The 26,537-nt window shown below is 42.8% G+C and overlaps 1 pseudogene; it reads right to left on the bottom strand.

Moving 5' to 3' along the window:
- Window positions 1-10,711: 10,711 nt before the first annotated feature.
- Window positions 10,712-26,172, bottom strand: LOC141220442 (uncharacterized; annotated as a pseudogene).
- Between the last annotated feature and the right edge of the window lie 365 nt (window positions 26,173-26,537).

Below are 26,537 nucleotides of genomic sequence, written 5' to 3'. Positions count from 1 at the left end.
GTGCAGTAGACAAAAAACAGCAGCAAAAACAGCAAAAAAATGCATATGAATCAATCAAACAGACAGCATATGGCATCCATCACAGGAAGGCCTGGGAATCCAACAACCTCAAGGAAAAACAACAACATACAACAAAAGACAATAAAAAAGGGGGGATAAAAATGGAATAAAACCAGCATACATAGGATTCAGGTCAAAAGGTGGAAAGGACATCCATAAAAGTACAAGGCAATTTAGAGGAAAGGCACAAAGCTGTTATGATCATTGAGTCCATGGGGGGATATAGTATTCAATTTATAAATCCATTTTGTTTCTTTTTGGGCCAATAGTTTTTTCCAGTTACCCCCTCTGGGGCTCAAAAAAACACGATCAATGCCTCTAAACACCAATCCAGTTGGGTCAGAATTGTGAGTCACTTTAAAGTGACGGGGGATCGGTTTTAATAAAGATATATAGGGGATCCTTATATATACCTACCCATTCCACCATCCCATCACCCCTGGACGAAGCATTTCCCATGCGAAACGCGCGTCGGGTGCGTGGTGGGTGCCTGGACCACTGACCTGAGCTTGTTGGTAATTATGGTTATATCTTAGTCTCTTTAATTGTCCCTTTGGGCATTGATATCTATACATGTAATTGTACTGGGATGATTGACCAACAGAGGTTATTTATTAACTATTAATTTATATATTTATGGATTGTTATTATTCTCTGTAACAAGTATATATATTTTCTCTGTTGCTCGATGTATTTAATATCTTATTTTGTACTGATTATCAACTATATGCCTATGTTAGCTACTTGAATGACATAGTTGTTAGCTTATACATATTATGGGTCCAGGCACCCTACCACCTTTTTCATCTGTGGTGTGCCTTGTTTTTATTATTGTTGTATGTACTTTTTAAATGTTTTCATTAAAGTATTGGCAATTTTCAACTTTCAACTTTGTTTTTTTGCCCTTATTGCTTTTGTTGTATTCTAGGTCTGTTTGGCCCATTAGATTCATTGGTGTCTATTGACCTCTGTAACTGTAATAAGTTTATCAGATGCATATTTTCCCCACTGTACATAGATAGAAGTGTCTGTTAAGTGCTACTGTCTCCTCATTATCTGTGCTGTTGCATCCGTGTACCTGTTTACACTTGCATCATATACAAGTTGTGGCGGTTGGATGGGTAGGTGGAGGGCTGCTTGTGGGGAAGGGTCTCCTGTAAGCGCCAATGGCATCTGTAGTTCTATATGAACTATAATCCTAACTTTATTTGGGAACATTATGATCTTTGTTCTTTACTTGCTGGCAGAGACCAACATCCTCAATTGCATAAAACGTTTTGGCGCAAAACCCAAATGTAAACAGCACCTGGTCGTCCTGCATCATCAGACCGTCATCCATGTGACAGAGGTGGCGCCAAGTCAGTTCATTAATCGCAAATTAAATATGAAGCACAACAAGTTCACATATTGTACTGTATATAGCAATATTATATTATATAAGACAATGGTGGTAAAAACATATTTATCTATCTATTATCTATAATCTGCCATTTATATATTTATCTATAATCTATCTATCTATCTATCTATCTATCTATCTATCTATCTATCTATCTATCTAATCTATCTATCTATCTATCTAAAGTAGCACCAACACAGTTTTCGGCTATCTGCACACGGTCAGGATTTGAAGCAGAATTTTCCTGACTGTTTCTGTATCTCCTTGGCAGGAAAAATTGGTGTGGAAAAACCGTGCGGTTTTTATGTGTTTTTGATGCATTTTTCATGCGGTTTTTGAAGTGTTTTTTGTACATCAATGATGCTTTTGGAGCTAAAATTAAGTTATTTGATGGGATCTTCTTTTTGGATTACAGAACTGGGGCGAGTATATTGATTAATTTAAATGATTAAAGAATGTGTCTGTTGTATTTCAAATAAAGTGTTTACTCTGTGTCTGTGTGTTTATTTAACTCTTTACTTTACTTTGGTGATGATTCACACCTTGTCATCACCAAACAAAAGAGTTAGGTGTCAAACATGTTACATAGTTACATAGTTAGTAAAGCTGAATAAAGACTTGCGTTCATCAAGTTCGACCTGTAAGTTCTGTAATTGCTAAAGTTGATCCAGAGGAGGGCAAAAACCCCAAATGATTTGGCCAATCTTCACCTGAGGAAAAATTCCCTTCCGACTCTGAAACCAGCAGAGTTGTTAAGATATTCCACGAAGGTTGGTATGGCAGATACAGGTGCATCTCACTAAATTAGAATATCATCGAAAAGTTAATTTATTTCAGTTCTTCAAAACAAAAAGTGAAACTCCTATATTATATAGAGTCATTACACACAGAGGGATCTATTATATAGAGTCATTACACACAGAGGGATCTATTATATAGAGTCATTACACACAGAGGGATCTATTATATAGAGTCATTACACACAGAGGGATCTATTATATAAAGTCATTACACACAGAGGGATCTATTATATAGAGTCATTACACACAGAGGGATCTATTATATAGAGTCATTACACACAGAGGGATCTATTATATAGAGTCATTACACACAGAGGGATCTATTATATAGAGTCATTACACACAGAGAGATCTATTATATAGAGTCATTACACACAGAGGGATCTATTATATAGAGTCATTACACACAGAGTGATCTATTATATAGAGTCATTACACACAGAGGGATCTATTATATAGAGTCATTACACACAGAGGGATCTATTATATAGAGTCATTACACACAGAGGGGTCTATTATAGAGTCATTACACACAGAGGGATCTATTAAATAGAGTCATTACACACAGAGTGATCTATTTCACGTGTTTATTTCTGTTAATATTGATGATTATGGCTTACAGCCAATGAAAACACAAAAGTCATTATCTCGGTAAATTAGAATACTTTATAACAACAGCTTGAAAGATGATTTTAAATCCAAAATGTTATCCTACTGAAATGTCTGTTCAGTAAATGCACTCAGTACTTGGTCGGGCTCCTTTTGCATCAATTACTGCATCAATGCGGCAATGTGGCATGGAGGGATCAGCCTGTGGCACTGCTGAGGCGTTATGGAAGCCCAGGTTGCTTTGATAGCAGCCTTCAGCTCGTCTGCATTGTTGGGTCTGGGGTCTCATCTTCCTCTAGACAATACCCCATAGATTCTCTATAATAGATTCTCTATGGCAGAGGTCCCCAACCGCCGGTCCGCGGACCAGGACCGGGCCGTTGGGGTTTTTCAGCCGGTCCGCGGGGAGAGGGGGCCCCTCCAGCCTCCAGCAGGGCCGCCATCAGGGCATGACTGCCCTGACTCCAGTATGGGGCCCGGCCGGTAGGAGCCCCCTCGGAGCCCCCCTCTTGTGCGTCTCTCTCCTCATGGGGCCCCTGGCCGCATGCTAAGCGCCGGGTCCGGGACATCTTAGCGCTGCGCTGCTGCGGCAGCACCTTCATGATTCCCCTGACTTCCGGTCATGTGACGGCGCCGTCACATGGCCGGAAGTCAGGAGAACCTGGTGTCAGCGATTTGGACGAGCGCCAGGATTCTGCAGGGATCGCATGGGGGTAAGTATAACAAGTTTTATTTTTTTTTAAATACAATTAACTAGGAGTGGGGGGAATGGGAGATGCACATGGGGGGAGGGGAGAGATGAGAGATGCACATGGGGGAGGGGAGAGATGAGAGATCCACATGGGGGGGAGGGGAGAGATGAGAGATGCACATGGGGGAGGGGAGAGATGAGAGATCCACATGGGGGGGAGGGGAGAGATGAGAGATGCACATGGGGGAGGGGAGAGATGAGAGATCCACATGGGGGGAGGGGAGAGATGAGAGATGCACATGGGGGGAGGGGAGAGATGAGAGATGCACATGGGGGGAGGGGAGAGATGAGAGATGCACATGGGAGGGAGGGGAGAGATGAGAGATGCACGGGGGGGTGAGAGATGCACGGGGGGGTGAGAGATGCACGGGGGGGATGAGAGATGCACGGGGGGTGGATGAGAGATGCACGGGGGGTGGATGAGAGATGCACGGGGGGGTGAGAGATGCACGGGGGGGTGAGAGATGCACGGGGGGGATGAGAGATGCACGGGGGGTGGATGAGAGATGCACGGGGGGGTGAGAGATGCACGGGGGGGATGAGAGATGCACGGGGGGTGGATGAGAGATGCACGGGGGGGTGAGAGATGCACGGGGGGGATGAGAGATGCACGGGGGGTGGATGAGAGATGCACGGGGGGATGAGAGATGCACGGGGGGGATGAGAGATGCACGGAGGGGATGAGAGATGCACGGGGGGTGGATGAGAGATGCACGGAGGGGGATGAGAGATGCACGGAGGGGGATGAGAGATGCACGGGGGTGAGCTGCACATGGGGGGGTGAGAGATGCACATGGGGGGGTTATGTTTACATAACTTTGTTGCCTTATGAAGGGCGGGGGGGGCCCCCAAAAATTTCTTGCACAGGGGCCCACTACAGTCTGTGTCCGCCCCTGGGATGAAGTAAATGCAGCTGAACAGCAGCTGTCAGGACAGCTGCCCTGTCCTGCTGCAGGGCGTGATGGGGCCTCAGTGATGCGGCTCCTGGCACAGCACATTATGTGGGGCTCCTGGCATAGCTCCTGGCGGGGACCTGGTCTACACTATATGATAAGTATGCACTAAACTCCAAATCCCTCCATTACCCCGCCCCCATATGACCAAAGCCCCGCCCACCCCACCCCCTCCTTGCTGGGCCATGGAAAAATGATCTTGCTTCAAGCCGGTCCCTGGTGCAAAAAAGGTTGGGGACCACTGCTCTATGGGGTTAAGGTCAGGCGAGTTTGCTGCCAATCAAGCACAGTGATACTGTTGTGTGTAAACCAGGTATTGGTACTTTTGGCAGTGTGGATAGGCGCCGAGTCCTGCTGGAGAATGACATTTCCATCACCATAAAGCTTGTCGGCAGAGGGAAGCATGAAGTGCTGTAAAATGTCCTAGTAGACGGCTGCACTGACTTTGGTCTAGATAAAACACAGTGGACCTCCACCAGCAGATGACATGGCTCCCCAAACCATCACTGACTGTGGAAACTTCACACTAGACCTCAAGCAGCTTGGATTGTGGCCTCTCCACTCTTCCTCAAGACTCTGGGACCTTGTGGAGCGTGTCAATGACTGCCTTCTGGACATCTGTCAAGTCAGCAGTCTTCCCCATGATTGTGGAGCCTACTGAAACAGACTAAGGGACCTTTTTAAACGCTTAGGAAGCCTTTGCAGGTGTTTTTTGTTAATTATTGTAATTTACTGAGATAATAACTTTTGTGTTTTCATTGTCTGTAAGCCATAATCATCAACATTAACAGTAATAAACACTTGAAATAGATCACTATGTTATGACTCTATATAATATATATGAGTTTCACTTTTTGTATTGAAAAATAGTGATGGGCGAGCACTAAAATGCTCGGGTACTCGTTGCTTGGGTCGAACAAATTGGAATACTCGGGTGCTCGATCCGAGCAACGAGCCCAATGTAAGTCTATGGGAAACTCGAGCATTTTTCCGGCGGCTCCCCCTGGAGGTCTGCAGAAGCCTAGAAATTGCCCAAATCGATGGGAACAGTGCTCAAATGACATGGGAACAGCATGGGGAAGACCCCTGGAAGCATTTCTGACTCCCAGGTCACTGCTGTCAACAACGTTGTCAGAGTATTACACCACTTTTACGGACTCACAATAAAACATATAAAAAGGAAACCAAAATGGATTTTACTTGGAAATATGTTAAGGTACATCCTTTCCAGGGTAATGACTTGTATATAAAGCAAAATAAATAACCAAAACAAAATACTCCTCCACACTTTGGGCTATGTTCACACGTAGTGTTTTTGATGCGCTTTTGCACTTTTGCATTGCTTTCAACCATGACAAATGCATTCACCGGGAGATGTCATTTTAACATTTTACAACCTTATCTGGCCATGTGGTGTGTGAGACATCATCAGACACATCCTGCTTCACTTATGAAGGAGGGACTCTGAAAGTCACAAAGCCTATTTTTATAGGGCCATCAGTCGGCCCTCACTATTCTTAGAGAGCCATCAGCCGGCTATGCCTTGTTGTTCCCATTACTAAAGAGTGGGTCTCCTATACTATTATTGCGTATGCAGTGAGTAGCAGGGCTGCCCAAAATTTGAATGCACCCCAATACCCCTTTGAAGAAACTTAGAGGAGGGCCTCTTGAAAACAATGTTCCCAGACTTGACCATGTGGAAGACAGGGTGGTGGTGGCTAAGTGACTGGAAGCATTATCCGCTATCCAACCAATAACCTTTTCACACTGCTCTGTGTTCAATAGTGGTGTTCTGCGGTCCCCTATTAATTGGGACAGGAAGGTCGAGCAAGAATATGTGGGTGTTTGTTGTTTGTCAGAAATGGCAATATTTTCAACGCAATTATATGTGATCCGTGTGACAGACAAACCACAGTTTTAGATAGCTGGCCTGTAGGTAACTATTTTTAACAGCAAACTGGTGTCAATAGCTTCACTGACACACTGAAACAAAATTTCAATGGAGGCCAGAAATGGCAGTATTTTCAGCGCAATTATATGTGATCCGTGTGACGGACAAACCAGTTTTAAATAGCTGGATTTTTAGCGCTGTAATATGGAAAGGACCTGGCTGTATTCTGCAGTGCCAACAAGCAAATGGCGCAGAAAAACTGTGTTCTCTGGATTGCTTTTTAAGAAAATAATCAGAATTAAAATAAAAAAAATTATTCCTGGCCCCTGAGACCTGGGCCTATGTCTAGAAATATCTAACAGCAGCAGCAGACAAAACTAGAATGGAGCGTCTTGTGCTATGTGCACTGTAGTCTGCTATATACCCTGCCTGCCTGCCTATATACACCGCCTGCCTGATATCTCTGCAGATGGATTAGTCCTCAGAAGGACTGTTAGTTGAGATGGATATGTAGAGAATCTTGTAGAATACCTACACTAATTAATAAACAAGCAAATCTCTCCCTGACACAGCAGCATCTCTCCCTACACTGCCTGATTCCGAAGTGACTGTGACGAGCATGGTGGCGCCAGGTCTGATATACACCTGATGACGCTGTGCGGCCAGCCAATCACTGTAATGCTACAACCAACATGGCTGCGGCATTACAGTGTGTGGCAGGCAATCCTTGCATGTTGATAGGTGCTAGAGCGCCAAACATGCAGGGAGGAGACCCGAGCTCCCGCCGAGCAACCCCGGAAATACTCGGCGAGCGCCGAGCATCTCGAGCAGTGAGATGCTCGGGCGAGCACTGAGCAGTAGCGAGCATGCTCGCTCATCACTAGTCCCAGGTGTCCTGGCTGACTAACCATTACTACCAATTGCAGCAGACATGGCCGACAATGCAAAGCCAACGATGCAGGTGGACTGGCCTCTATACGATTGCAATAGACACAGATGGAAATGTATAAAGCTTTCATTAAGTTCATAAAGGAGTTTTTTCGTCTCTTACTTAACACATTACCAGATAATTATTAGGAGGAAAAACAAGTGTGAATGGCATATCAGATAGTGATTCACAGGAAGCAGATACATCATTTACAAAAGAAAACTGAACGTGTGCACAGGGTGCAACTGGGAGATACATATAGTGAATCACAAATGATCATTAAACATTATGTAAATTATATGTCCACATTCCTAAATAAGGAAACGCATTGTTTTGATGTAAAATGTAAATTAAACATGCATCGCCAAGCTGAAAAACAAGAAAATATTAGTAGATGAAAAACAAATCATTTTTGCAGTTCATGCCATGGGGGATTGCGTGTTTATAGTCAAGATCCAGTATGGTTCCCTGAGGGTCGGCAGCTTTTACCAGCTGCCACCATGGGCCGCAAGATCGACCTTTTCGAGTCTGAAAAATTATTAACATGAAGTATCCCATTTATGTATTATAGTAAAATGTTTAGCCGCAGCAGAATACCCTGAGTTGTTGTTGACTGTCAGGAAATATTAAAAATCTCTAAAATCTCTCCCTCCAAACTCTTCAGCCTCCCCCTCCCCTATCCCATTTGGAGAAAGAAGAGCTAGCAAACTAAAAAGCTGCTTCTATGCAAAATAGCAGTGTACAAGAGAAATGACAAACTTAATTATCCAGGCTAATTACCATACTAAATGGTGCTCCTGGTAAAGGAGACATGTGTGACAAATAGACACCTTCGAACATATGGATCAGAGACTGACTGAGTTGTCCATTTGATCAGAAATAACAAGTATGACACCTGAAAGAGATAGTAAACATCTTGTTAAGGCTTCAAACTATCACACTCCTTACAATAGCCAGGTCATTCCCGGCTGCACATGAGTTCGATCTCCAGGCTCTGAGGCACCGAAATGAAATATGGAATAGCGACATTTCTTTAATTCCGATTGTGATAGGACATATATTTTTAGTGGAGGGCTAAATAAGGAACAGTATGGATATTTTTCCGTATTGCCGGTGAGCTGTAACTCAACAGTGGAGAGATAACCGACAGCAGTCATATCATGTTTGATCTCTAAGGAAAGGTAAATTCGCAATAAAAAATATGGCATCATTTGCTAACTTCTGCGATCATCGAGCGAGGAGATATTACAGAAATTAGAGATTTAATAAAACCATGAAGGGCGGCGACCAACCCATGTGAGGTCATCACAGGGGAGTGTGTGGGCAGGGGCCACTTTGGCATAAAAGATCAAGCCGAATATTGATCTTTGCTCATGCTGGGAGATATATATTTTCATGTAAGCAGGAGTCACGTTCACCGAAGCTGCCAAATCAATCGAAGTGCTCTCCTTCGGCTAAACTGAATCGTCCCCCAACAGGGGGAAAAGGACAATCAGTGAATATGAATAGCGGTACCAGAGCGCCAATAACAGGGCAAAAATATTAAAAGGACTGATTTATTAATACACACAACGCGTTTCGGTGGACACAGCCACCTTCATCAGGTGTGACAAGCAGCAAACAATTGATCCTTATATACATTTGACTAGGTATACAATTACTTAAAAGGGGCGGGGCCAGATACAGAGTAATACCTCTATATTAACCCCTTGAGTTCATATATGCTCAATAGAGTAAAAAGGATTGTTATAAATTAATGCCTAATGAAGCATATAGGGTTCTTATAAAAAAGATTTGCTGTATAAAAACTTGTGAATCCTATAATCATAATACTTCATAGGATATATTGTCATCTATCAGCCTATATTTTATATTATAAAAAAAAAAAATAATAATAATTTTTACATACAACATAAAACAATGTATATTTAAATATAAAGTTATAAAATTACAATCAGTATCTATCATTATAATTAGGGAAAGTAGACGAAGAAAGGAAAGACTCTGAGGACTCTGAGGGATTTTCAGGTAGCTCATTTGATACTTTCATGTCTACTTTTTAGTACCTTTGACCTTTGTATCAGCTGTCTCATTTATTCACTTACTGACCCCTTTTCTATTAAGTCTAAGTACTTACCCACTTGGGACATCTTTGTTGCACTTTGCACTTTACTTAAATGATGGTCTCCATATGTATCTTTACCTTAGGCTGACTTTGGTCACTGTGTTTTTGTACATGGTTTAAAATATCGATTTATGTTTCTACCTACCCTCAGATGCCCATTTTTCTGTTTACTTTTTTCCTCTTTTGTATCATTGTTTCTTATGTGTTTTTATGAATTTTTCAATAAATGTTCATTTTATACTGACCATGAGTCACATTTATAGGTTCTTTAAGCCTCCTAATATAGCTGAACACGTAGAGGATGAAATGCTGCAACAAATTAAAAAGGCAACAAAAACAAGTCATGGTGAAAAGCGTTGGCTCCCTTGAAATTGTTCCAGAAAATGAAGTAATTCTCAAAGAAAATTATTGCAATTACATGTTTTATTATACATGTTTATATCCTTTGTGTGTATTGGAACAACAAAAGAAAACAGAGAAAAAAGGCAAATTTAACATAATTTCACACAAAACCACATAAAATAAACCGGACAAAATTGATGGCACCTTGCCAAAATTGTGGGTAAACAAATATGAAAATCACAACTAAAACCAAATAAAAAAGGGAGACGTTGATTCAATCTTTGCACTGTGTGCATATGTATGCCACACTAAGCATGGAGAAAACAGAAAGGAGAAGAGAACTGTCTGAGGACTTGAGAACCAAAATTGTTGAAAAATATCAATAATTTCAAGGCTATAAGTCAATCTTCAAAGATCCGGATGTTTCTTTGTCCATGGTGCGCAACATAATCAATAAATTTACAACCCATACAGTCAAATATGGTGGAGGTTCAAAGATGTTTTAGGGTTGTTTTGCTGCCTCTGGCACTAGGTGCCTTGACTGTGTGCAAGACATCATGAAATCTGAAGATTAGCAAAGGATTTTGGGCCACAATGTAGTACCTAGTGTCAGAAAGCTGGGTTTGCATCCTAGGTCATGGGTCTTCCTGCATGACACTGATCCCAAACATACTTCAAGAAGCACCGAGAAATGGATGGAAACAAAGTGCTGGAGAGTTCTGACCAGCAATGAATCTGGATCTAAATCCCATTGAACACCTGTTGAGAGAACTCCTCATCGGCTTATTAGGGAGTTAGGTCCGTGGTGGTGTTTTTAGTTGTGCAGCTAGGGCCTTTTTAGTCTGTAGAGAGACTAGTTGAGTGTAGTTGCGGAATTCTCCCCTGTGTGGGTTCTCCGGTGGCTATCAAAATGCGCTTTCCGGTTAAAACATTTTCCACATTCTGAACATGGAAAAGACTTCTCCCCTATGTGAGTTCTCTGATGTTTGTTAAGATTTGATTTTGATGCTAAATATTTCCCACATTCTGAACAGGAAAATGGCTTCTCTGCTGTGTGAGTTCTCTGATGTGTGATAAGATTTGATTTGTTTGCAAAACATTTCCCACATTCTGAGCATGAAAACGGCTTCGCCCCTGTGTGAGTTCTCTGATGTGTGATAAGATTTGATTGGTTTGCAAAACATTTCCCACATTCTGAACATGAAAATGGCTTCTCTCCTGTGTGAGTTCTCTGATGTGTGATAAGAGTTGATTTCTCTGTAAAATATTTCCCACAATCTGAACATGAAAAAGGCTTCTCCTCTGTGTTGGTTCTCTGGTGCTTAAGAAATTCAGATTTCTGGTTAAAACATTTTCCATATTCTGAACATGGAAAAGGCTTCTCCCCTGTGTGAGTTCTCTAATGTTTGTCAAGATTTGATTTTGTTGCAAAACATTTCCCACATTCTGAACATGAAAATGGCTTCTCCCCTGTGTGAGTTCTCTGATGTTTGTTAAGGTTTGATTTCTCTGTAAAATATTTCCCACATTCTGAACATGAAAATGGCTTCTCCCCTGTGTGAATTCTCTCATGCCTAACAGGATCTGATTTCTGATTAATACATTTCCCACACTTTGAACAAGAAAATCTATTCTTCGCTGTGTGAATTTTTTGATGTTTAAGAAAATACTTTTTGAGAGGAAAACTAATTCTATATTCTGAACATGAAAATGGCTTCTTTGATTTAGTATCAGTTTGTTTTTTAATGCTTATTTTGTGACTATGATTTTCCTTAGTAGTCAGTAATGAATCAGAAGACAGGACCTGTTTCATAGGATCAGTTGACAGATCTTTCCTGTGAAGGGATGATGGTAAATCTGGAGTAATGGCATTCGCTTCAATTGTATCCTGTGGGATTTCAAGATCATCCGATTTAGAAACTGAAGATGTCAGCTGTCCCTCTGATCTCCTGGTACAGTCATCTGCCAAGAATAAAACCAATTATTATTTTTTAATAAAAAATCCTTGAATTTGATATTTTTTAACAATTCTACTTAAACTGTCCGTAAAAAAGGCAAGTTATATAAAAAAAAATCAATTATTCACCAGGACAATGACCGTTCACAGTCTAATAGAAAACTTCATAGGATGAACCAGTGGAGCGTGGTGTTCAACTGTTTGTTCATTCTGTTTCTCTCATTTCACAAAAAAACAAAACCCCACTCAGGTCCATCATCTCTCAGCGGAAAAACAGAGGTTTCCACATTATTAGTGGCTCAAAGGCTCTTGAAAAGCAACATGGCTTCTATAAACCAATCCAGCAATATCTGCTCTCCAAAAGTCAGATCTCACCCTCTCTTCTGAGCCTTGCAGTGCGTCCAAACCACATTTATCATCCATGTATTTGGCATTACTATAGTGAGAAGAACCCTCTTCATTTACGGTGTGTGTCTCCTGGAGCACAATCTGGGCACTATGTGTTGGGCAATAAAATGGCATATTTGCAATTTTCACTCTGCCAGGTGACCATGAACATTGCCCCCAATACATTGTGTCTGCAAACTATTCCAGCAAGATCAGCATTCAAAGAGCTAAATGTCGCTCCTTCCCTTCTTACCCTGCCATGTGCCCAGACAGTAGTGTACAACCGTATATAGGGGATTGTCACATTCAAGAGAAGCTGGAAAATAATTTGTAAGGTCCATTTGTTTCCTATTATCATTTGAGAAGAATTCCAAAGTTATCACCACATAAAGTGACACACGTCAAATTCGGAAACTGGACCCTGATTAGGAACAAAAAACTGTCTGCGGGAAGGGGTTAAATCAGAGTATTTTGGGTACTAACTACTGTAGTGCCAATGTGAGTATAGACAATAACACATCTACTGAAATGATCGAACTCAACAGTCTCCATCAGAGAAAAATGAGTAACTAGTGGAGAAACCTCTCTGGGGTAATTAGAGTCTGGGGCTCGGTGGCTCTTCATCATCTAAACTATCGTAAGGGACAATATTTTCTATCACATGAGTGTCAAGAAGAAATATTAGACATTTACAGTGAAGTTTTTTACAATACTGCAGAGCTGAGGTGTCTTAAATTTAGATCTCTGGCATTTGGAAGAGGCAATGGAGATCTTTTAGAAAGACTACCAGGGAGTTACAGACTCACATAAGTGAGGCCCGCCGATCCCACCACAATCAGACTATCATACAGAATGAACCTGTAAAAAAGAGACATTTTTTTATTCTATGATACATGCTCAACAACAACAACATATGTATGAGGGGAGAGCCCCAACACTTAACCGGAGTTGCACTCATTTATGGTGGACCATTGGAGGTATGATGAGTCCTGACCAGAAGAGTAGAGAAAGTATTAGTGCCCCCATTTCAGGAGAGATTTTGCAGTAATCTGAATTCCTTAGGACTGAATACAATGGAATTTATAACATGGAGTGAATCCATGAAACCAGGGCTCGAGCCATGCCACCACATCTCCTGCAGGCGTGATGTATATGTACACTGCTCAAAAAACTAAAGGGAACGCTGAAATAACACATCCTAGATCTGAATGAATGAAATATTCTCATTGAATACTTTGTTCTGTACAAAGTTGAATGTGCTGACAACAAAATCACACAAAAATCATCAATGGAAATCACATTTATTAACCAATGGAGGCCTGGATTTGGAGTCACCCCCAAAAGTAAAGTGGAAAAACACACTACAGGCTGATCCAACTTTGATGTAATGTCCTTAAAACAAGTCAAAATGAGGCTGAGTATTGTGTGTGGCCTCCACGTGCCTGTATGACCTCCCTACAACGCCTGGGCATGCTCCTGATGAGGTTGCGGATGGTCTCCTGTGGGATCTCCTCCCAGACCTGGACTAATGCATCCACCAACTCCTGGACAGTCTGTGGTGCAACGTGACGTTGGTGGATGGAACGAGACATGATGTCCCAGATGTGCTCAATCAGATTCAGGTCTGGGGAACGGGCGGGCCAGTCCATAGCTTCAATGCCTTCATCTTGCAGGAACTGCTGACACACTCCAGCCACATGAGGTTTGGCATTGTCCTGCATTAGGAGGAACCCATGGCCAGCCGCACCAGCATATGGTCTCACAGGGGGTCTGAGGATCTCATCTTGGTACCTAATGGCAGTCAGGCTACCTCTGGTGAGCACTTGGAGGGCTGTGCGGCCCTCCAAAGAAATGCCACCCCACACCATTACTGACCCACTGCCCACCCAGTCATGCTGAAGGATGGTGCAGGCAGCAGATCGCTCTCCGCGGCGTCTCCAGACTCTGTCATGTCTGTCACATGTGCTCAGTGTGGACCTGCTTTCATCTGTGAAGAGCACAGGGCGCCAGTGGCGACTTTGCCAATCCTGGTGTTCTGTAACAAATGCCAAGCGCCATGCACGGTGTTGGGCTGTGAGCACAACCCCCATCTGTGGACGTGAGGCCCTCATACCACCCTCATGGAGTCTGTTTCTAACTGTTTGTGCAGACACATGCACATTTGTGGCCTGCTGGAGGTCATTTTGCGGGGCTCTGGCAGTGTTCCTCCTGTTCCTCCTTGCACAAAGGCGGAGGTAGCGGTCCTGCTGCTGGCCTGTTGCCCTCCTACGGCCCCCTCCACATCTCCTGGTGTACTGGCCTGTCTCCTGGTAGTGCCTACAGCCTCTGGACACTACGCTGACAGACACAGCAAACCTTCTTGCCACAGCTCGCATTGAGGTGCCATCCTGGATGAGCTGCACTACCTGAGCAACTTCTGTGGGTTGTAGAGTCCGTCTCATGCTACCACGAGTGTGAAAACACATCCAACATTCAAAAGTGACCAAAACATCAGCCAGAAAGCACTGGTACTGAGATGTGGTCTGTGGTCCCCCACCTGCAGAACCACTCCTTTATTGAGGGTGTCTTGATAATTGCCAATAACTTCCATCTATTGTCTATTCCATTTGCACAACAGCATGTGAAATTGATTGTCAATCAGTGTTGCTTCCTAAGTGGACAGTTTGATTTCACAGAAGTTTGATTTACTTGGAGTTATATGCTGTTGTTTGTGTTACTTTAATTTTTTGAGCAGTGTATATTACAGCCATGAACAGCTTAGAGAGATATCATGGCACAGGTGTAATGTTTTTTGCATAGTTTTATCGCAATCCTGCTTGAAGTTAGTCAGTTTTTAAAGAAATTCAAAAGTCAGGATAAAGGGAAACTCTGTTGTTATTGTATAGAAATTCACGCTTGGCCCTCACTGCACATTTAATGTTATTGATCATAAAAGCGAGGTTTGGTCATAAAGACTGGACCTGGTCTTGTAGGCACCATACGAGCACATTCAGCCGCACAGAAGGGAGAGAAGGTAGATTCATCCAATAAGATATCAGGGATCTAGGAAGCCAACAGCATCATTACCCTCCGCTTTCTCTTACAGGCCCATCAGAATATTTTTCTTCAAGTGATTTTCTCACTTGTCAGCACTTTCTACGTACGCTGCCATTTGGCTTTGTAGTTTACAGATCTGGGCAGGTAACGGTCAGAGTCTACTAATCCCAGGGGGTAGGTGGATCCTCCAGGTTGTAAGTTCTCTAGAAAGGGACTTAAAATACCCAAAGTCATTTGAACAGTTTTGGGTGGAGGATAACGTTGTGGTCTAGAGGCAAAATGGTGATCTCACAATTGTGATACGGCCGGACTACACGACCGATAAAGCAGCCACAGCCGGTGACTGAGAAGAATCTGTGACTTCTCTGCATTTAGTGGTTACTACTCACCTGGGTAGTCATATGTAGGAATCTCCTCCTTACACCGCTCATCACCCCTCACATATGTCTCTGTAGTATTAATATGGGTCAGATCTTCACCCTGAAACAAATAATATAAAAGTCACAGACAGATGGAGAAGTCTAATCCTGCCATCTCCACCGTTCTCATTACACAAGTATAAAATATATAATACTGGTGGATAAAACAAACACACACAAAGATAGAATCGAACACTCAAAATTGCAGAAAGTGTCATTTTAATTGTATAGTTAATAGTGCAACAGGAATATAAGAAGAGCAATCCTCATAAATGTAACATTTCGGTCGTTAAACCATGACCTTCATCAGACGGACTGCTAGTGAAGCAGGACACCAGTAGTAAGCAGGGCTAGGGAACAGGGGCATATAATGCCAAGTGGAAAGGCGTTACTTACTACTGGTGGATAAAACAAGACTGAGCACAAGACCTTCTCAGCCATCTACACATCATAGGGGAGATCTCATGACTAGAGATGAGTGAATGTTTCAATATTTGGTTTGGATTACGATCGTCGATCAGAGCTGTCCACAACTCTTCAGCATTGTGCGGTTTGTCACCTAAGCATATTAGCTTCAGCACAGCCTGGTGCCGCTTGGCCAAGGCAGTGCTTCCAGCTTGTGACTGATGCGGTCATTTCGGAGATGGAGGCTGCAGAGGAGGAAGAGGCTGAGGAGGATGAGGTGCTGGAGCTGTAGACCATGGGGGCAACCCTGATTGACCTAGGGACCGCAATCCTCGGCATCGGGAGGATGTGTTCCGTCCCAAGGTCCGACTGGGTCCCGGCTTCCAGTATGTTAACCCAGTGTGCCGTCAGCGAGATGTACCGTCCCTGCCCACAAGCACTTGTCCATGTGTCCGTGGTTAGGTGGACTTTCCCGGTAATTGCGTTGTTGAGGGCACAGCTAATGTTTTGGGACACGTGCTTGTGTAATGCGGGGACGGCACACTGGGAGAAATAGTGGTGGCTGGGGACCGAGTACCAAGGGACAGCCGCCGCCATCAGGTTGCGAAATGCTTGCGGAATGCAGGTTGCTAAAAGGCAACATTTCGAGCGCAAGCAGTCGTGAAATGTGGGAATTTAGTAGTGTGGCCTGTGGGACGTTGGCTGCGTATTTGCGCTTGCATTCCAAGGACTGGGGTATGGACAACTGAACGCTGCACTGGGACAAGGACGTGCTTCCTGATGCTGCTACTTGAGAGTGTGTAACGACAGGTGCAGGGCAGGAGGCATCTTCACATGCACCATGAACAGGGTATTGGCTTGCACGCACAACAGCAGAAGAAGCAGTGGTGTCACCCGCAGACACTGTTCCTGGACCCTGGGGTTCGGCCCACAAAGTCAGGTGCTTTGCTGCCATGTGCCTGATCATGCTGGTGGTGGTCAGGCTGGTAGTTTTGCTACCCCTGCTGATGCTGACCTGGCAAGTGGTGCAAATGGCCTTTTTGGGGTTATCGGTAGAGTCTTTAAAAACAACCAGACTGGGGAAGATCTAACAGTTGTACTCGCAACTTCCGTCGTGTTGGTGTTATGGGGAACGGTTGCCCACCTTCTGTCTGTGGCCACCACACTGCTTCTACCTGCCTTTTGGGGTGCTCTACCTCCCTCCCCCTGTTTGCTGCTGTCCTCGCTCTGCATGTCCTCCTGCCAAGTTGGGTCAGTTACTATATCATGCACCACCTTGTCTTCCACTTCCGCACTCTGGTCCTCCTCCTGACTTTCTGGCAATTGTGTCTCATCACTGTCCACCTCTTGGGACACTTTCCCACCGCCGCCTTCGTATGACCTTGGCTGCTCTTGCCCCGCTTCAAGTGGACCAGGCAAGCGGCCCAAATTTATAAATGGAAAAGTGAACAGCTCTTCGGAGTGTCCAAGTGTGGGATCAGTTGTCTCCGGACACTAGGCATAGTGGGAGGAAGGAGGATCAGGGTGAGGAATATGCGGTCCAGGCTTACGGCTACTGAGACTTGACCATGTGGAAGACAGGGTGGTGGTGGCTAAGTGACTGGAAGCATTATGTGCTATCCAACCAATAACCTTTTCACACTGCTCTGTGTTCAATAGTGGTGCACTGCGGTCCTCTATTAATTGGGACAGGAAGGTCAAGCGAGTGTTTGTTGTGGCACAATTTCAGCTTGCCCACGGTCTCGGCTTCTGCATGCACCATCACCATCATGTCCAGTTCCCTGTCCGTTGCCACATGCCTTGCCCATTTTAAATGGAGGACAATATCTTCCACGCTCACTACAAATGGCTGAATTTGGAGCGAACTTATATGTGATCCGTGTGACGGACAAACCAGTTTTAAATAGCTGGCCTTTAGGTAACTATTTTTAACAGTGCCGACCTTGTGTCAGTAAGTTCACTGACACACTGAAACAAAAATTCAATGGAGGCCAGAAATGGCAATATTTTCAGCGCAATTATATGTGATCCGTGTGATGGACAAACCACCGTTTTAAATAGCAGGATTTTTAGCGCTGTAATATGGAAAGGACCTGGCTGTATTCTGCAGTGCCAACAAGCAAATGGTGCAGAAAAAACGGTGTTCTCTGGATTGACTTTTAAGCAAATAGTCAGGATAAAGATAAAAAAAAATGATTCCTGGCCCCTAATACCTGGGCGATTTCTACAAATATCAGACAGAACTGGAATGGAGCCTTTTGCTATGTGCACTGCAGTCTGATATATACCCTGCCTGCCTAGCATGGGGGCGCTAGCTCTGATATAGACCTGATGACCCTGTGCGGCCAGCCAATCACTGTAATGCCACAACCAACATGGGTGCGGCTTTACAGTGCGTGGCAGACAATCTCTGCATGTTGATTGGCACTCTAAAGAGCGCCAAACATGCAGGGAGGGGACCCGAGCTCCCACCGAGCAACCCCAGAAATACTCGGCGAGCGCCGAGCAGTTGCGAGCAGTGAGATGCTCGGGTGAGCGCCGAGCAGTTGAGAGCAGTGAGATGCTCGGGCAAGCAGTTGCAAGTAGTGAGATGCTCGGGCGAGCAGTGAGATGCTCGGGCGAGCAGTTGCGAGCAGTGAGATGCTCGGGCGAGCAGTGAGATGCTCGGGCGAGCGCCGAGCAGTTGCGAGCATGCTGGCTCATCACTAGTTACGGTTCATTACAACATTCCACTCTAAAGCTACAGAATTACGTGACTGTCTTAACAAATCATGGCCCATCTTAATGGCTGACCCCATATTGGCAAAATATCTACCAGAGAGATAGCAAATCACCTTCAGAAAGGCAAAAAATCTCTGTTATCATCTTATGAGAAGCCACTATTATCCTACCACTCTCCCTAACTTTTTGAAAAGACCACCTCCAGTAAATGGATGTGTACCATGTGGTTGATCTGTGGCGTGTCCTAATGTCGAACATGCTAACTCTTTCACAGATTCCCAGGGCTCTAGGACCTATTACATCACCAAACAGATAACTTATACCTCTAAAGAGGTGGTCTATTATGCGACATGCCTCTGTCCTAAAATCTATGGAAGGCTCACAACTAGATAACTTAAGACAAGAACACGTGAACACGTCCTAGGTATTGAAGCGGCGGTAAATGAAACGGATATTTCTACGTTAAAACTATTCCCAAGCATTTTAGAATACACCATAAGTGTGACGCATCTAAACTTAAAGTTCGGGGTATTGACATGATCACCACTAATATTAGGGAAGGTCGAGTGAGCCAACTATTAGCCCAGAAAGAGAGCAGATGGATTTGGACTTTGATCACCTATATCCACATTGTTTTAGCTATTTTATTTGTCTTACCTTTTTATCTAGTATGGTTGGGTAGTAGTTAATAATTTCTATCTGTCAATGACGTTGAGGACTTCCATTCTGCTATTGGATAACATGGACATAATTGCTGGCTCTGTATTGTCTCTCAAGATTTGTAACTTTTTTTCTGTGTGCGCATTTTGTCCAGTTATTATTGTATATATTTCGCATTTATAGATCGATATTTTGAGAGATATTTTCTTATATCTTATTATGCATTTATACTATGATCTCATATAATCATGTTATACTTCATGCTTTTCTAAAATATATACTTTGTTTTGTCATGGCCAATTAACTTCTCTGACTTATATAGAACTGGCTATCGCCTATACCCCTTAGATACATATATACATTTGGGCTATGCTATTATTGACAGTTTACCCCAATATGCTTGTTTCTTTTTCTCTCCGGTTGTATTTGACTATATGTCTGTGGACTGGGCGGTACGCATGGCTTCACTGTTCTCTGTGGTGTCCTCGCTGGCCGTATCAATCTGTGCTCCATGACGCGTGATCACGTGGTTCCCCACGTACTTGCGGCGTGATGGATCATATGACGCGCTAGTCATGGATGCGGCGGCGTAGCAGTGATTGCCATGTGTCATGCCACGCCCTCCCTACACCCATTGGCGGAGAGACTACACCCCCCCTTTTCTATTGGCTCAAGGGCCCTTTTTAAACCCTACCCACCTTCATTGACGCCACCTCCTGACGAAGGCAGCCATGCCAAAACGCGCATCAGGGTGAGCGCAATTGAGGGGCGTCTTCACATCCACTGTGGCTGTAAGTATTCTATAGGGTTCATGCTACACTCTTTTTGCTGCCGTTCTTTAATCTTTTTTCCTACTTAGGTGCATTTTCTAGGCTTTAATATGTATTAGGATATACTTTTACCCTGTAGCCTAAGAGGTCAGGGCACTGATACCACTTATAAAGATCTGCTGTCCCCGGTATGAGCTATCTATATTAGTACCTATATATAGACAGCGGTGTGACTAACCTCTTATATAGCAACTACTTCTGACCTACCTCATAAGCACCTGCATTTTTATTGAATGCTTCACTGCATTTTAACAATATATTCTTATTTTTTGGCAGCCCAATTATGTATTTACATCAGAAAAGAATCATGGTAATTTGTCTCATGCTCCTCATTAGTCTCCTCCATTGTTTTACTATTAACTGTCTCTGTTTCTGTGATTCATATTTTTTTTCTGTATAAATTATAATTAATAACATTTTGTAATTTTTTCACTATTATATGGGACTCTGACTTGAAGGTTTTTCCTCTTGTTTCTTATGTATGGAGGAGCATGTGGGGCCCATTATACTGTATACTGGTTGGCCCATGACTTTGTCAAAGTTTTCATGTTGTTTTATATTCCTGATGTAGAATCAGTCTGGGTAAATGTACATGGACATGGCAATAATGGAAAGCTGCTAATTGGACTTTGCTACAAGCCTCCTAATATAGCTGAACACGTAGAGGATGAAATGCTCCAACAAATTAAAAAGGCAACAAAAACAAGTCATGGTGAAAAGTGTTGGATCCCTTGAAATTGTTTCAGAAAATGAAGTAATTCTCCCAGAAAATTATTGCAATTACATGTTTTGTTCTACACGTTTATTTCCTTTGCGTGTATTGGAACAACACAAGAAAACAGAGAAAAAAAGGCAAATTGAACATAATTTCACACAAAATAGGCCGGACAAAATTCTAGGTAAACTAAGCTTTCGAGACTACTCAGGTCTCTTCATCAGACATAGTATAACACAAAATCTGAAGAGTCACATATTTATACACTACATGGCACTGGAATAATGCAATAGATAACACAAGTGATGTGAAGCAGAAATATCAGTTTTGGAAAGGGAGAAGCAGTTGTGGCCGTAAAAATAAGTGGCCACAAGTAGATCTATTCTTTTTGTCTTTTTTTGTGTGGCGATGAGAATTCATCCTTGTTCTAAGTTTTTGCCCCGTCTCCCCTACATACAGACCCCCAGTTGGACATTTGGTACATATAATTAAGTACATTAGATGTGATGAAGCTGAAAGTACCTGGGATCTTGTGGTCCTGATGTGAGTTGGGAATCTTTATCTTGTCCGTGGTCATTATAAATGGACAGGTTTTACATATACAGTGGATGAGGATGAATTTTGTACGTTTCACCACAAAGGTGAAACTATCCTCCCGGTCAGTTTGCTTTCCCTCCCAGTACCTTTTCATTCTAACAATGTTAGGTTTTTGAGAGATTATACTTGTTCCTTCTATTTTTTGTTCTCCTTAGCTTGACTTTTTTGCCCTATATGAATGTGTTTTTGTTTCTCATTCAGGGTTTTCGTACTTTACTTTTCTTTCCCCTTGTTGACAGTGTGTTGCAGCCTCCCCTCTGGTTCCTCAGGAGGTACGAGAAACTCCTCAAAGGCTTATTAAGGAGTTAGGTCTGTGGTGGTGTTTTAGTTGTGCAGCTAGGGCCTTTCTTGTCTGTGCAGAGACTAGTTGGGTGTAGTTGTGGCATTCTCCCCTGTGTGGGTTCTCCGGTGGTTATCAAGATGCGCTTTCTGGTTAAAACATTTCCCACAATCTGAACATGAAAAAGGCTTCTCCCCTGTTTGAGTTTTGTGATGTTTTATAAGAGTAGACTGTGCTGTAAAACATTTCCCACATTCTGAACATGAAAATGGCTTCTCTCCTGTGTGAGTTCTCTGATGGTTGATAAGAGTTGATTTCTCTGCAAAACATTTTCCACATTCTGAACATGAAAAAGGCTTCTCCCCTGTGTGAGTTCTCTGATGTGTGATAAGCTTTGATTTCTTTGCAAAACATTTCCCACATTCTGAACATGAAAATGGCTTCTCCCCTGTGTGAGTTTTGTGATGTTTTATAAGAGTAGACTGCGCTGTAAAACATTTCCCACATTCTGAACATGAAAATGGCTTCTCTCCTGTGTGAGTTCTCTGATGGCTGGTAAGAGTTGATTTCTCTGCAAAACATTTTCCACATTCTGAACATGAAAAAGGCTTCTCCCCAGTGTGAGTTCTCTGATGTTTGATAAGCTTTGATTTCTTTGCAAAATATTTCCCACATTCTGAACAAGAAAATGGCTTGTCCCCTGTGTGAGTTCTCTGATGTGTGATAAGAGTTGATTTCTCTGTAAAATATTTCACACATTCTGAACAAGAAAAAGGCTTCTCACCTGTGTGAGTTCTCTGATGTTTGATAAGGGTTGATTTCGCTGTAAAACATTTCCCACATTCTGAACATGAAAAAGGCTTCTCCCCTGTGTGAGATTTGTGATGCTTGATAAGATTTGATTTCTTTGCAAAACACTCCCCACATTCTGAACAAGAAAATGGCTTCTCCCCGGTGTGAGTTCTCTGATGTATATTAAGATGTGATTTCTGTACAAAACATTTCCCACAATCTGAACATGAAAATGGCTTCTCCCCTGTGTGAGTTTTGTGATGCTTGATAAGATTTGATTTCTCTGTAAAATATTTCCCACATTCTGAACATGAAAATGGCTTCTCCCCTGTGTGAGTTCTCTGGTGCTTAAGAAAACTAGATTTCTGGTTAAAACATTTTCCACATTCTGAACATGGAAAAGACTTCTCCCCTGTGTGAGTTCTCTGATGTGTGATAAGAGTTGATTTCTCTGTAAAACATTTCCCACATTCTGAACAGGAAAATGACTTCTCTCCTGTGTGAGTTCTCTCATGCCTAACAAGATTTGATTTCTGATTAAAACATCTCCCACACTTGGAGCAAGAAAATCTATTCTTCACTGTGTGAATTTTTTGATGTTTAAGAAAAGACTTTTTGAGAGGAAAACTATTTCTATATTCTGAATGTGAAAATGGCTTCTTTGCATTAGGAGCAGTTTGTTTTTTAATGCTTATTTTGTGACTATGATTTTCCTTAGTACTCGGTAATGAATCAGAAGACAGGACCTGTTTCATAGGATCAGATGACAGATCTTTGCTGTGAAGGGATGATGGTAGATCTGGAGAAACGTCATTCACTTCAATTGTATCCTGTGGGATCTGAAAATTATCTGATTTGAAAATTGAAGATGTCAGCTGTCAGTCTGAGCTCCGGGTACAGACATCTGCCAAGAATAAAACCAATTATTATTTTTTAATAAAAAATCCTTGAATTTTATATTTTTGAACATTTCTACTTAAACTGTCTGTAAATAAAGGCAAGTTATATAAAAAAAATTCACTTATTCACCAGGACAATGACCATCTAATAGAAAACCTCATAGGATGAACCAGTGGAGCGTGGTGTTCAACTGTTTGTTCATTCTGCCTCCCAAATATGGAGTAAAAGGCGCAGGCTCTATTCAGCCACCAAGATTAGGGTTCATGGGACCAGTAGTACCATCCAGTCTGGCGGTATGGGTGTGTGTTCTGTCCAGCTGGAGTAATCTGCTCCCTGCTTCACCCATTTGGAAAGCACCGCACCCTACTAAAGCTGGAAGCATATTGCCGGAAGCTGCCAGATCCAGCCTTGTTCTCCTCTGGTTCAGTCCTCTGCGCTCAGCTCCCGGCTTGTGTATTTGGTTCCTGTTGTGACCTCGGCCCGTTTACTGACTACTCTTGTGTCTTCTGATTTTGTACTTTCTCTGCCCTCCTGGTTGTGATCCGGCTACCTGACTATTCTTCTTCCCATCTCACTCCACAGAACAGCAGGTAACACCGGGGCCCAAGCCTAGGGGTCTCTGTGTAAGTCCAGATCCATGTAGAGGGTTTAAAGGGTGATGAGCAAAGTAATTTGTGAAATCTGTAAACAGGGTAGATAGTGACAAGTCTGTTTGTGGTGGCCATCTTTTGAGCTGCCAGGTGACCATGAACAGCGCCCCCAATACATTGTGTCTGCGAACTATTCCAGGAATATCTGCATTCCTAATAGCTACAGTAAATGGCGCTCCTTCCCTTCTTACCCTGCCATGTGCCCAGACAGTAGTGTACAACCGTATATAGGGGATTGTCACATTCAAGAGAAGTTGGAAATAATTTGTAAAGTCCATTTGTTTCCTATTATCCTTTGTGAAGAATTCTAAAATTATCACCACATAAAGTGACACACGTCAGATTTGAAAAATGGGGCAGATTAGGAACAAAAACTGTCTGGGAGGGAGGGGTTAAATCAGAGCATTACTGAAGTCAAAAACTGTGAGTATAGACAATAAAACATCTACTGAAATGATCAAACTCAACAGTCTTCATCAGAGAAAAATGAGTAACTAGTGGAGAAACCTCTCTGGGGTAATTAGAGTCTGGGGCTCGGGGGCTCTTCATCATCTAAACTATCGTAACGTACAATATTTTCTATCACATGAGTGTCAAGAAGAAATATTAGACATTTACAGTGAAGTCTTTTACAATACTGCAGAGCTGAGGGGTCTTAAATTTAGATCTCGGACATTTGGAAGAGGAAATGGAGATCTTTTTGAAAGACTACCAGGGAGTTACAGAGACACAAAAGTGAGGCCGGCCGATCCCACCACAATCAGACTATCATACAGAATGAACTTGTAAAAAAAAGAAAGAATATATAAACATGTAACATCCCCAACAACAACGTAAGTATGAAGGGAGAAATCCAACACTAAATCGGAGTCGCACTCATTTATGGTGGACCATTGGAGGTATGATGAGTCCTGACCAGAAGAGTAGAGAAAGTATTAGTGCCCCCATTTCAGGAGCGATTGTGCAGGAATCTGAATTCTTTAGGATTGAAAACATAATGTAATTTATGACGTGGAGTGAATCCATGAAACCAGGGCTCGAGCCATGCCACCACATCTCCTGCAGGCGTGAATAGATGTATATTACAGCCATCAGCCACGCACAGCTTAGAGACATATCATGGCACAGGAGTAATGTTATTTATGTAGTTTATCAAAATCCTGTTTGAAGTTAGTTGGTTTTAAAAGAAATTGAAAAGTATAAAGGGAAACTCCGTTGTTATTGTACAGAAATTCACACTTGTCCCTCACTGTACATTTAATGTTATCGATCAAAAAAGCAAACTTTGGCCAGAAAGACTGGACCTGGTCTTGTAGGGACCATATGAGAACATTCAGCTGCACAGAAGGGAGAGAAGGTAGATTCATCCAATAAGATATCAGGGATCTAGGAAGCCAACAGCATCATTACCCTCCGCTTTCTCTTACAGGCCCATCAGAATATTTTTCTTCAAGTGATTTTCTCACTTGTCAGCACTTTCTACGTACGCTGTCATTTGGCTTTGTAGTTTACAGATCTGGGCAGGTAACGGTCAGCGTCTACTAATCCCAGGGGGTAGGTGGATCCTTCAGGTTGTAAGATCTATAGAATTTCACAATTACACAAAGAAAATTGAATATTTTCGGACTGAGGAGAATGTTGTGGTCTAGAGGGAAAATGGTGATCACACGATTGTGATACGGCCGGACTACACAACTGATAAAGCCGCCACAGCCGGTGACTGAGAAGAATCTGTGACTTATCAGAATTTAGTGGTCACTACTCACCAGGGTAGAGGACGCAGTGTCTCAGGCATGTGATCCCTTAGCCCATTTTCCCAGTCTTCTGGTCTTATCAAAACAGCGGCATCTATGCCATACATCGGCGTGGATATCGCGGTTTTGATAGCCCATTCTCCCTGTCTCCTGGTCCTAAGGGATCACGTGCCTGAGACACTGCATCCTCACCCTCCTTTCCTATTGTCATTCCCAACAAGTGGTACACTGATGAAGGTCTTATAGACTGAAACGTGATTTTGTTTTTTTTCTGCTGTGGACTGCAATTAAAATTGCTTTTGCTAAAATTCATTACCTGACTGCCGAGGTTTCTCTTATATTATATGCGGTTTGGACCCTACTCGTGCACCCTGGTCCATTAGTGCTGCGTTCTCCAGCACTATTACTGAGAAAAATCTGAGACTTCTCAACATTTCATGGTTACTACTCACCTGGGTAGTCATATGTAGGAATCTCCTCTTTACACTGCTCATCACCCCTCACATATGTCTCTGTAGTATTAATATGGATCAGATCTTCACCCTGAAACAAATATTATAAAAGTCACAGACAGAT

This window comes from Phyllobates terribilis, unplaced genomic scaffold, assembly GCF_046119375.1.
Source record: "Phyllobates terribilis strain yellow unplaced genomic scaffold, ASM4611937v1 Scaffold_296__1_contigs__length_2355070, whole genome shotgun sequence".
NCBI lineage: Eukaryota > Metazoa > Chordata > Amphibia > Anura > Dendrobatidae > Phyllobates > Phyllobates terribilis.
This window is presented reverse-complemented; position numbering and strand designations above follow the sequence as displayed.